Consider the following 13,358-nt stretch of genomic DNA (forward strand, 5'->3'; position numbering starts at 1 on the left):
TACATTTATGTCTGAATTGATTTTTTAAAAATATCTGTAATTATATAACAACCCAGTTGATACACTTTTTAAAGGCCTCTGATGAAACAGTGTAAAAGCCCATCATGTTTTTGCCAAGGAAAACTTGTTAGTCCTTATGATGCTACCAGATTTCTCACAATTTTTGCTGTGACTGACTAACTATATCTCCTGGAAATATATAAAAGATGGAAAATGACGTTTCACTTCCATAGTCTTCAAGGGTTTTTTAAAAGTTGTCCCACACCTATAATTTCTTATTTTTAATTTTGATGGCACCACTGAATGTGGATTTATAGATGTATATGAAGTCTCATTACTCATTTCTGGTGCAGACTGGGCTGGAACACACCTCTTATGAGTAGTTGCTGCCATCCTCCTTTGCGTACTAAAATGAAGTTAAGGGAGTCCTGATGTCTGTGGGAGAGAAGAAACAAGTCTTAGCATACTCTGTCAGCCACTATAATGCCATAGGGTTAATAGCTCAGTGGTAGAACACATGTTTGAGTGCAGAAGATCTCATGTTCAGTCTCTGGTGTCTCCAGGTAGAGTAAGGAAAACCCTTCCCTGAAACCCTGAGAGTCATCTTAACAATGTTAGGCTAGTGATTTAAGCTTTCCAGTCCAGAAAATTTATGATGCAAAAGAAAAGGAAAAAAATGGACAGGGATCTCCTTTCTTTCCTATAGGTAGACAAAGTCCAATAAGGACATAGATGAGATGGACATGAACCACTGAACCAGCAGTTTGTGACAGCTCATCCTTTGGTTGAACAAGTGTTCAGCGCTTTCCAGTCCTGCCTCCCCTGGCAGGTGCCCACTCAGAGGCAGTGCTTGGAGGAGGCAGGGCAGGGAAGCCAGGGCACTGCCTTTGAGTGGGTGCTTGCTGGAGGAGGTAAGGCTGGGAAGCCCCAATACCTGCTCGACTGAAGGACGAATCGGCAGAAACCATCAGTTTGGCAGTTCATGCCCATTTCTAGGTAAAGCCAAATTCCAAACAACAACAACAACTACAATTATTATCAGACTGCTTCTACACCGGGGGGGGGGGGCAACTTGGACAGGGCCAGGGGTAATTTTTTAGATTCAACAATGGCTTGTGAGCTGCATTTCCCAAAAGGGCATGGTCAAAGTGGATAATTAGCTTTTATTTTATTTTTAAAAAGAGGATCACAGTATTTAAGCACTTTAATGGAAAGTCAAGGTAGCTACAATCTTTGCCCCATGTCCACTTCTCCAACATGGAAACACATTCTTCATATATTAATTCAGATCTGATAAATAAAAACTTTAAATTAAAAAAAATGATTTTGAACACTCCCTTTTATTTATTTCATTAATATTTTCCTACAATAAAATTAAAAATTAAATCCAACACTAAACATAAATACAAATATTTAATCAAGATATTAATCAATAAAAGTTTACATATTAAAAACTTTATATGTATTTTATAAAATATTACTCATCATCTGAAAAGCAGATTTAAAGTAAAAGTAAATTAGCAAATTTGTTGCTAATTCATTAAATGAAACGGATTCCCTAAACTGTAATTTTAAAAAAAAGTTAATAGTATTCCAATAGTAGTATTCTGTTAGGAAGCACAGCTCTGTGAAGCAGAAAATGTTATATCACAAAATCACAATTCTATACTTCTCTCTCTGTAATTCCCTGATCACTGAGAACATAATATGAAACAGTCTACAGCAGTGGTTCCCAACCTTGGATCCCCAGATGTTCTTGGATTACATCTCCCAAAAATCCTGGCCAGCACAGCTAATAGTGAAGGCTTCTGAAAGTTTGAGTCCAAAAGGAGGACCCAAGTTTGGAAACCACTGGCTTAATGTGTACAAGGAAAGAAGTCAGATTCAGGGAAGTCTACTTACACAAACTGCAGAATTCCAAGTATAATACAGACAAGGTACAGATTTCCAGTTTCAAACCAGAAACAAAGCAATAAACACTCTTTTCATAAAGTACATTAAAATAAGATGACACTCTGGCATAAATAAGCACCAGGAACATAAGGAAGCCACTGGGAGGATTGTGCTACTAATTTTAATTGTATAAAATAAGAAATTCATATTTCTTGTAGGCCCTGGGGTCAGAAAGAAGGGGCTCCTTGCAGCCTATGAGCTGCACACAGGATGGGGGGGGCAGATATAACTTATGAGATGCACATTGATTGACCCTAATCTGGACAGAGAGTTCAACAACAATGCCCAGTTATACTGTACTGTCTTTCCTTCTTCAACAAACCTTTGTTCTGGTAGAACAGACATGAGTGGGAATAGGTAGAATGATAGAATGGGACCCTGTAAAATTCTATGATTATAGGATAACCAAAGTGCAGTAAAGATGTCTGGAAGTGCTCAAAGAAGCAAGCTTTTTTGGCTCACCGCATCCCCTCATACACCCAACCCTCCAGTCTTGAGAGTGGAGTGCAGGATACTTGTTTTGATTGAGACTAGACTGTGATAATACAAGCTATTTTCCAAATGCTGGGAGGATTTTAAAAAGGTCTGAACCTGGCCCCCAAATCCCAAGACATCACCTTCCTTTTAGAGACACATTGCTACATGTTTGATAGGATTCTGTCAGGGCTCTCAAACTCCATCATGTAGAATTGGCTCATTTTGATGGCTGACAGAGATTAGGAAATGGTACTCATTCCTTATGATCTGGGCACACAATAATGATATATGGACACATGAATTCTACAAATATGTCCTCTCCTGCTTGACAGTATAAATATAACAATAAAAAAATTAAACAGCCAGGATATACTTCTTTCTGGGTGTCCCAAAATCTGCAGCCTGAAATGTCTACCTCATTTTACCTAATGGTAGAGCCGGTGCTGCCTCCATGAGCAGAGTTTAGAAAATGTTACTTTTTTAACCTCTCTCAAAACAGCACTCTGTGAGCAGCTAGTCTGGATGAGTGATTCTGGGAATTATTGACTAAAAACGAAACTATTCTGCTCATGAACTTTCCTGCTGAGCTGACTCGTTAGTTTCATTTGAAATTTATCTGGGAATATTATAACAGGGAGGCCTTAATGATAATGTTTCAATGGCACTAGCCCGGGGAAGGATGCCCTAGAATCTTTCTCCTTATGCTGTGGCTTCGAAACAGAAGGTTAGTGTATATTTTGTGCTATATTTACATATTGTATTTATTCAATGTCCACAAAGCCCATGAGCTTTGTCATTGCAGCTCAGATTGGTAATGTTTAGTCAGGAAGACAGAAATAAATGCTAAACATAGAGCATGGACAAGGTTACTTCAAAACCGTGTGTTTTTGATATTTTGACATTGTCTGGAAACAAAATCACAGTGTGTTGGTTTTCTTCCCATAAGTAGTTAGCTATATTACTCTGTCTTCTCCCAAGCAGTTTTCAGAGGCTTTATCTGGTTTGTTGGTACCCCGAAAATTGATACAGAAAACAACCATTAGAGAGACAATGAGATACGTTGAACCACACGTGATGAGATGCTGGTTGAACATATGCCACTTCTCTGGCAATACACTGTGAGATAGCATACAAAGTAATAGAATGCTGCAATATAGACTGCTGAAGAAAGCCTGGCATAAATTTAGAAATCCCAGTACAATATAACTAAGAAAGTGTCTTATGCGGACAGCTCACTGTGGACTGTTCCAACTGGTAGCAATATGCAGAGTGTCAGGAGATGCTATGGACCGAACCCAGGGCTTTGACTGTGCATAGGCTGTATTGTGCCACTGCCTAGATTTATTGCAAAATAATATGCAAAGCTTGGAATGTTATTTTGCAAAAGTGTTTCCTTATTGCCTGTTTCTTTGAAAATCAGAAATAGCATAACAATGTTACCAGTTAAAGGTAAAGGTAAAGGTTCCCCTTGACAATTTTTGTCCAGTCGTGTTCGACTCTAGGGGGCGATGCTCATCCCCGTTTCCAAGCCATAGAGCCAGCGTTTGTCTGAAGACAATCTTCCGTGGTCACATGGCCAGTGCGACTTAGACATGGAACGCTGTTACCTTCCCACCGAGGTGGTCCCTATTAATCTACTCACATTTACATGCTTTCAAACCGCTAGGTTGGCGGGAGCTGGGACAAGCGAGGGGAGCTCACTCCGTTGCGTGGATTCGATCTTACGACTGCTTGGTCTTCTGACCCTGCAGCACAGGCTTCTGCGGTTTAGCCTACAGCGCCACCACGTCCCTTGTTACCAGTTACTTGCTATTAATAAACCAACTTGTTATGTTGCTTGTTACTAATGAGTAGGTATGGGGACTTGGGCTGCAGGGCTTGCTGTCAAGGGGACTTGGGCTGCAGGGCTTGCTGTCAAGGTGACTTAAGTTGCACGGGTAATTTGACTCAGACTCAGCTCCTGACTCAGAACTCACCCAGCCCTGCCTTTTTTTCTGGACAAAAAAAAAATCTTGTTTTTAATAGGGACTTGGACTTGGGGCTTGGGAGTTGGTACCAAAGACTCGGACACAGACTTGGGACTCAGATCCAAAGACTTGCCAACATCTCTGCTAATGAGCTGCTTTTTAATCACAGACACACAGACATACACACACAGATGGCTAAAAATTGTCTTCAAATTACTTTCACACAAAGTCATGTTTTAGGAATGTCACGTGACCGGATGCATGAAAAGTAACAACCTTACCAGTAATTAAATTTTTAAAATTTAGCTATGTTGGCAATGTAATTTGCTAAAAAAAATCCTATGGGCAACATTATTACATTTAACACGTTACTTCCAAACTCCTCCAATATACCTACATGCAAAACTACAGCCAGCTCCTGGTTTGATGCTAAAGCAGATGACCAACAAAGCTGTCTCCGGTTACTGCAGAGTTAAGAGGTTCAGCTCAGACATGGTTTTGTCCACCTTCTATGGTTTTGTCCACCTTCTCTCAGTTTTTATGAGCAGAGAAAAAATCTGTTCTGCCTTCAAGTTCCACAGGAAAACTCAAAAGTAAAACACAAAAGAAATCTTTGTTCTTGGTTAATGGGTAAGTACATAAGAGAGCTCAAGAACTGCTTAATTGAAATATAGTGGTGCCCACATTACGACAACCCCACAGAATGACAAAATCATATGACAATGACTCTTTTGCGATCGCTATAGCGATCGCAAAATAATGTTTCCTATGGTTTTTTTTTTCACTGGACGTCGATTAGGTGCTTGCTTCGTGAACCGTTTGTTTGCAAAACAACGATTTTTCCAGCTCTGCAAAATGGCTGCCCTGTCTTTTCCAGACCCATGCTTCATAGGGCTGCCATTTTAACAGCTGATCGGGGCTTGGAAAATGGCTTCCCCTATGGGTGATCTTTGCTGGACGATGACATAATTTCCCCATTGGAATGCATTGAACGGGTTTCAATGCATTCCAATGGGGAATTCTTTTTCGCATGACGATGATTTCACTTAACAGCGACTTTCCTGGAATGGATTATCATTGTCATGTGGGGCACCACTGTAGTTGAGTTCCTCCCTGAAGTACCGTATTTTTTCGGTGCATAAGATGCCCAAATGTATAAGATAACCCCCACTATTCTAACCCCAAATTAGAAAATTTGATTGCTGCTTTCCCCTCCACTTGCTAAACCCTGCGAGGTTTAGCAAGTGGAGGGAGAAAGCTGGGATCAAAGGGCTGCAGGATCACTTTGATCACTGCTTTCCCTGCCACTTGCTAAGCCCCATGGGGCTTAGGAAGTGGTGGGGAAAACAGCAATCAAAGTGTGGCAGGATCACTTTGATCCCTTTCCTCCTTCACTTGTTTTTGTTCTCTCCTCAGCTTACTTCCATGTATAAGATGACCCTCATTTTTTTAGTCTAAAGGTTTTAGACAAAAGTATCATCTTATACATGGAAAAATACGGTAATTGTGTTTGTTGTGCAGTTAACAGGAGGGAGATGAAATCCCATTCCAGATGAGTCATAGATGTGCTGTGTATTTTGAAATGTTTTCTTTCCTGACAGCAGTGTCACTTCAACCTAAGAGGAAACTTCGCAGCATCTGCCAGTTGCTTTCCAGACATCTCAGAGAAACCGGACAATTTAATTGGTTTTTATTGTACAAGTACACAAATTCCGGACAGTGCTCGTTCATGTGGCTACACAATGGGAATAGGATATTAGATGGATTTAATTTCTTTATTTTATCTTTTTCTCTGACAAGCATCTGAAGCTAAAGATTACAATTAAGACAAGCCCTGTTTTGAAAGATCATATTCCACTCTCTTTCACAACACAATTTCCAAAGCAACTCATTCCTAATCAAATGGGGTTATACTGATTTTGATCAAGGGTTTCCCTATTCAAATGTCCTGAAATATATGTGAACACGCAAACCCTTTGTCAAGACTAAATGTCTGCCTAGTGGTGCAATTGGTCATTTCTTTCAAAATTGAGACAAGAGAATATTTTAGGGTACTGTAAAATTGGTGAAACAGTCAACATCAACAAAGCACATTGGATTCATCAGCTTCTCCTAAACAGTGGGATATCTAAAGAAGTTACATTATATCTACCCACAAAGGAGGATTTGCTATATATGACTCCCTTTTAAAAGATAGCTCCTGTGTGCTACAAAATCTGTCACAAATCTTCCCCACATAGGCTGCAACTACATTGACGGAAAATGTGCAAAATGCAATGGGACTGGGATGGTCTGCTTTGCATTTTTTCATTGATCAAATGACATAAAAGGAAATGTGAATCAGCCTAGAGTTTTTCCCTCTGCCTCTGCAATTTCTGCTTTTCCCAATGTGGATCCATCTACATTGTTTCAAAAGTGTGATTGCTCAAACAGATCCAGTCAGGTTGGGCTAAATCTTTGCAAATAATGCCATTAAAAACAGCTTGGTGCCAGTACTATTGCACTAGAGCACTTAGAACCCCTCCAAAAGGAAGGAAAGAAGGAAGGAAGGAAGGAAGAGGAAATTGCCACTTTGCCCTTGCTTGCAACTTATTGGTTAGTTCTCCTGTAACAGTGCCACCTGTGAGCTGCAGGAGAGTTATGTTAACAAGCTGCAAACAAGGCTGTTTAGCCAATTTCCTCCTCCTTGTGTGATTTGTTAATGCATATAGATCTGGGAAAATTCCTCCATGTGACTTCACAATGAGTGAGCTTGTATTTCTGTTGCTGAGTAGTCACACACATAAGTGGTTAGTCTTCTTCTGGGAAACAGATTCTAGGTTTAGACATGTTCCATGAAAGGCAAATCCTTCCTACAGGGTGTTTGTGTGTGCATGTGCACGCACATGTATTAGAAAACTGCAGTTTCCCCCATCCAATCACCATTTTAAATTATCTATTTAGATTAAAGGCACCAGTAGAGACTTCAAGCTTTCAGAACATGACTGGTCTTGCAAGTAGAACCACAGCATCAGTAAATAACGGTTGTAATAAAGTGGCTGCAAAACAAAGCACAAAACAACACAAAATTAGTCTTTATTGCTGGTTTCTATGAGGGAAACATGGCATTCTCTCATCAGTCTCTGATTTACTGTAACTGCATGATGGCTAGAGCCACTGTAGGATGAAGAATTGGCTGGGAACAGTTGTATAACTCAAAGAGCAAAACAAAAAATATTCTGTTATGGCAGTGGTTTCCAACCTTCTAGCACTAGAAAGCTATTCCGCTTTTAGGCTTTGTTCAGTCAGGATTTCAATTAGAGATTCCCAAATCCATACCTAAACTTTTAAAGCAGAGGTTGAAAAGTTGTAAAACTACAACTCCTAGAATTTTGGGGTTTGAAAGTTATGTTCCTACAAAAGTAACTTCATCATTCTGAGTCCTAAGCTCTGCCTAAATCAGCATACAGCAGTGTGCTGGCTCATTTTAAGACAACATCTGTGTAGTTAGGATGATGTGGACTTGCTAACTGCCATTTCAGCTGTCAGCACTTGCTCCAGCTCCTGCCAAGGGCAGCTGGAAACTAGCCCACAGTCTGCACCTCTTCCTCAAACATCACATCTGGCAGCTAAAACATGGCCACAGTTTTGTGCATCAAAAGGCTGCAAGATTGATTCCCCTGGCTTGGGGACATCTGACACCTGGACCAACGTACAACTTTTTGTTGTTTTTGTATGTGTATTGAACTGTGGTGAACATTTTTTTATCATTCACAGCATTATGGTTACTCTCTTTGGTCAAGAATGGCAGCTAGAAACTTTCAGACAAACTTACAAAATATTGCTGCCCTTTTAATATGACTTACAGTGATACCATATTGCATTTATTGTTTATTTATTTAACATATTCACATGCTGCCTTTTTCCTAGAGGAGGCAAAGTGGCTTACATTATTACCAGAAACAAAGTTAAGCACAAAATAATAAATTACTATAATATTAAATGAGCACTAAAATGCCATAATAAAACTCATAATAGGAGCAAGATTAAAAGCAGAAGTAAAACACACAATAAAATGACCCCTTTAAAAAAATCCCCTTGGTCAACCAGTTATTTAAAGGAAAGCCTGCTTGAAGCAAAAGGTCTTTGTCTGCTTGCAGGAGGACAGCAAATATGGGGCCAGCCTAACCTACAATGGGAAGGAGTTCCAGAGTCTAGGAGCAGCAACAGAGAAGGCCCTCTCCCGTGTCCTCACCAAGTGCACCTGTGAGGTTGGTGGGGCCAAGAGAAAGGCCTCTCCTGATTATCTTGTCCTCATCCTTTAACACTCCAACTATAAAGTGTTAAAAGTAAAGAGAATGCCGTGATATAAACAAATTAGCATCTATTTGAAAAAAAAACTATAGCTACTCTCTTTATTCCTCATTGGCATTCAGGAGAGGGAATGTCTATTAAACTTCTCTGAGGCTATGAACAGATTCACAGAATCAAAGTTTCAAAGGGGATCTTGTTGACCATCTAGACCTTTGGTGGGAAATGGTAGCCCTCTAGATGATGTTGCACTACAATCTGAATCAATTCTTGCCACTGGCTATCCTGCTTCAGCCCAATATACCTGGAGGACTATGAGTCGGGCACCCTAATTCATTTGCTTTGAAGAAGGTGCAGCTTTAATGTGAGCTGAAGATAACTCATACTCTAGAGCAAAGATAGATCTTGATCTACGAGTACTGGGAAATGTAAGGGTGATCTTCAGTAGATAAGCATGGATTTCTTGCTTTCAGTTGTTTTACATTTGAATTGTTTATTTTATTTATATGAAAACATATACCTAGCCTTCCAGTGCTTACACACTGCTTCATCACACCTAATGAAAAATTAGAGGAAAGAATAACATAGGACAAATGTTAAGCATATCTTGGTCATAAAACAGAGACAGGTGCAGCCTCAGGTAAGACAGAGGCATCAAATATAAAGTTATCTATAAAATAAAACCTTGGTTTTGCCATACAGCTAAACACCATAAAAAGAGCCTTCCAGGGCAATGTGCCACATTTTTGGTGTTGCCTGGAGCAGAGAGTTTGCTTTTGTCCCAAAAAGTAGTTCCAGATGTGAGAAATATAAAAAGCCCCTTACACCACAAGCGCCTTTGACATCTTTTGTCATACTCATATAAATGGATTTAATATAAGCGTAAGTTTCTCAAGTTATTACCAAATGTAATACTTATGCTGTTATCTATTGTTGTTTTCTTCACAACTACCCCACCCATCTCTCCTCCCAAGGCTCAAAGGTAAAAACTGTCAACACATCAACACATTTGGTTCCTCTACTGTCTTCTTTTACTTTTATATACTGTACACTGCTTCTCCCCCTTTCCCCTACTCTTCAGTTTTAACTGATATCCCTGTCAGTCTCCCCTCAACCACCCCTTGTCCCTCCTCCTTTTTTCTCACGCCTAGTATCTGTTTTCTGTCTCCTGTAGGAATGTTTGCAACAGAACGTAACATTAGACATAGGGCATAAAGTACTGCATGTGAGATGTAACTACACACCCAGAGCTGATTGGATATGTCGAATGTTTTACTTGTGATTTTGGAATTTCAACCACTATTTCTCCCCCCCCCCATATGTCTTACACAATATGGACTTGTCCGTGAAAGCTCACATAAAAATATAGTACTAAGTCTTTAAGGTGCCACAGGTTTTTGACTTTTTTTGGTCTTGTTTTGTTTTGTTCCTTTGGATTTTGCCTGATATGTCACACCACCGTGTACCAGGCAAAATCTGGCATGTAATGCAATGAAGGGCAAGTGCCAAGGCAAAATATATTTGGGCCAATAGGATAACTCCTATGGGAAAGCATTTCTGCACACCATCTGGCAGACAAACTGAGCAAGACTGTGGCGAATTTGAGACATGGGCTCCTCATTACCATGTTTATTAAAAAAATCCCATTTAGATGTCAAATAAACAAACAATAAGACATTTCTTAAGCTCACCAAGGGAATAGAAAATAGCAGTCGGCACTGATCCAGGCCCCACAGGCACAAAAACTTCCTCCTTGGATGAAAAGACAAGACTAAGCGGTGCCAAACAAGCTCTCTAAGCAACTCATCCTCCAACTTGCTCTTGTGTGCAGGGTAGCCAAGATTGACAAATAGGAATCCAAAGAGTTAAATCTTCAAACCAACCAACTCTCTCCCCCACACCTCCCAGGATCAGCATAGAATCAAAGCAGCCCATCTGCAACACACTCCTGCAAACTATAAATAAAAAAAAAGATCGGCTAGCTGGAAAATTTTAAGCTGATAAAAAGTAAAGGCCACACTATTTTAAGCTCTTTTATCCAGTTAGCTGACTAAAAGCATTTTCATAGCTAGGTCAGAGCAGCTCCCTGCTATACAGGGCGTTCATTAGCTTCCGTTGATCTGTGTTTTAAGAAAAGGGAAGCAGGAGGCAAGGAAAAGAGCTCCAGTCAGCCAAGAACATCTGAAGAATTTTTAGCCAGAACAGCCCCGAGGAGGGGCTTAAGGAGGGAAAGCTGTGTCCTGGCTCTTAAGAGATTTGTCTGTGTGTGCATCACTGTGTGCACACTGTTTTTAGACTTTTAGCCTATCCCTGTTCCAAAGGACGCATACTGTACTGAAGAGGCCAGGCTTGCAAATCAGTCTTATAATGTGGAAAAAAGAAGAGCAGGGGAAAAAAAAAAGAACAATGCAGTCTGATGCTATTTCAGTCCATTCTGTCCCTTGTTTTTTTTCCTCTTTACAGTTCTCTGTGCAATCATTCCATAGTTTGAGATACTAAGCACATTTCACTGAGGCAACAGATAAACGCTCCTTTCTGGTTGTGCCTTTATTGATGTTGTCATGTATTTTCCTTGGCAAAAACGGTCATCGGTGTGCTGTGCTCATATTCCAATAAGGCATTTTTGATGGCACACTGAATGGGAATCAGAACAAGTCTTCACATTCAGCAGTGGCAAGCGTTCTCTAGACTTTGGAATTCACGGATGGAATAAAACCCACAAAATATAGTTGTATGACCCAGGTCAGATCAGCAATATAGTGGAATTTGCCTCTCAGGCTGAAAATGATAGGACTTAGTGAACGGCTCAGAGCATTGACTTCTTCCACAGTCTTTACTACAGTTCTGCAGTGGTTGGGAGAAAAGTTAGTTTTCCTAGGAACAGGATATTGTAGCATGATGTAATGCAAAGTATTTGAGGGTGGCTTGATCTTGAATAGACTGTTTGTTTGTTTATAGTAGTTTTGCCCAGCCTTTCTCCTTGAAAAGGAGAATTGTGTTTTTAAACACTGGTAATGAGCAACAGGAACAAATTACTTTCAAAAAAGAACTTTCTACGTAAGTTCTGATCTGTACAGGCTCACCAGACTTACATGCGCTTTCTAGTTTGAACCTCAGAAATTCAGCCTGGGAAACTGAAGAGACTTGGCATTAAACAGGCCAGTAAGCTAAGCTGCAAGGAACGCTCTACCCGTTGTTTCTTTTCTCCGTTAGGCTGTTCATGTAATGTGACTAACAGAAGAGGCCGGGTGTTTTTCTTCTCCCGGACATCTAAACAGCATGCTGCCGTCATACCGTTTGGCAAGTGAAATGCTCCATTAAACAAGGCTTTATTGACGTAGGCAGGTGAACCTGGAAGACGGCCACAAGTTTAATAGAGCTTCAGCCCACTCTACACACCAGTTGAACTGATGGAAGTGCAGCCATGGCAGCACCAAGTAAATACACAATGCTGAATAAACATTATCCACTTGTATGATCAAAAGAAAGATGAAATGAAACAGAAGTTTGCTCCTTTGCACATTTACCTTGAAATGTTCACCAGTACTGCTGTTAGTTGCTCCACCCAACTGCTGCAGTTTTGCCAACTTTAGCAAACAACTCTTTTTTTAACCCCAGGTGACTCAGACTTTAATCCTTATCCTTAATCCTATTTCCACAAATGATGAGTGCCTTGGGACAGCCTAATGAAAATGGATGCTTTGAAAAAATGGTGATGCCTGGAGAAGATTAAATAATAGCCTAAGTGACCCACATATGGCCTTCATTAAAGCTGGTTGTAATAGATATAAGTCCAGGCCATGTCTGGGTGTCTTGAATACATATGAACGAACACACACACACACACACACACACACACACACACACACACACACACACACACACACACACACACACACACACACACACACACACACCACTGCCATGCAAGGCTTTAGACTGTGACTTCCAAAATCTTCCATCCAGCTGACTGGGGAGATTCTGGGAATTCATCGATCAAAAAAAGTAACTTTTCTAAGCTTTGAGCAGGACAATGAGTTGGTGACAATCATACTGATATGCAAGTGTAACTTCTACAACGGTCAGCCCGTGCCCTCACAGCCTAATATTGTCTACCCTAACAGTAGGTCTCCATGGTTCTTAGCAAAGGACTTTCTTATCCCTTGCTACTGAAGTGAGGAGAAGCTGCAGTGAGATCACTTAGAAATGTCATTAACTGTAAAATTTGATCAGGGCTGGTTGATGTAATTCACATATTTATCTTGGGAACATCCAGCTACTAATTTCATTGCTGCTCAGCCTTCAGTATAACTAGAGAACAGGAAAGGCTGACGCTCTGTTTAGGGAGCCCTTAATGTATGAACACACAATCTGGCTGCAAGTATCCTGCTATTCTGATCTAGTTCACATAGGCAGGTGTCTCCCTTACTTTTTTAAAATACTTGATTGCTATAAAAAGAAAATAAATTAATGTGACCTCCAACCCCTCATGGAAAGAATTCATGAGGAGGAGTACAGTTGTGCTCTTGAAACATGACAAGCTTCAGGTTTCTGCTGCACCCTCAGCAAAAATGCTTTCCTACTATCTATTTTGGCCAAACAGGCAGAGAGTGGGAAATAGTTCTGTATCCATCAACGTACATGCAAGTCAGCCCAATAGTTGAAACCATT

General features: G+C 40.3%; 1 long non-coding RNA gene across 1 annotated transcript; it reads right to left on the minus strand.

Moving 5' to 3' along the window:
- Positions 1–6,071: 6,071 nt before the first annotated feature.
- On the minus strand, positions 6,072–10,646 carry LOC144583432 (uncharacterized). Its single transcript, XR_013537191.1, has 2 exons — positions 10,379–10,646; positions 6,072–7,435 (listed from the first exon to the last, which is right to left on the minus strand). It is a non-coding gene; the product is annotated as an uncharacterized LOC144583432 (long non-coding RNA).
- Between the last annotated feature and the right edge of the window lie 2,712 nt (positions 10,647–13,358).

Source organism: Pogona vitticeps, chromosome 6, assembly GCF_051106095.1.
Source record: "Pogona vitticeps strain Pit_001003342236 chromosome 6, PviZW2.1, whole genome shotgun sequence".
Classification (NCBI taxonomy): Eukaryota; Metazoa; Chordata; class Lepidosauria; order Squamata; family Agamidae; genus Pogona; species Pogona vitticeps.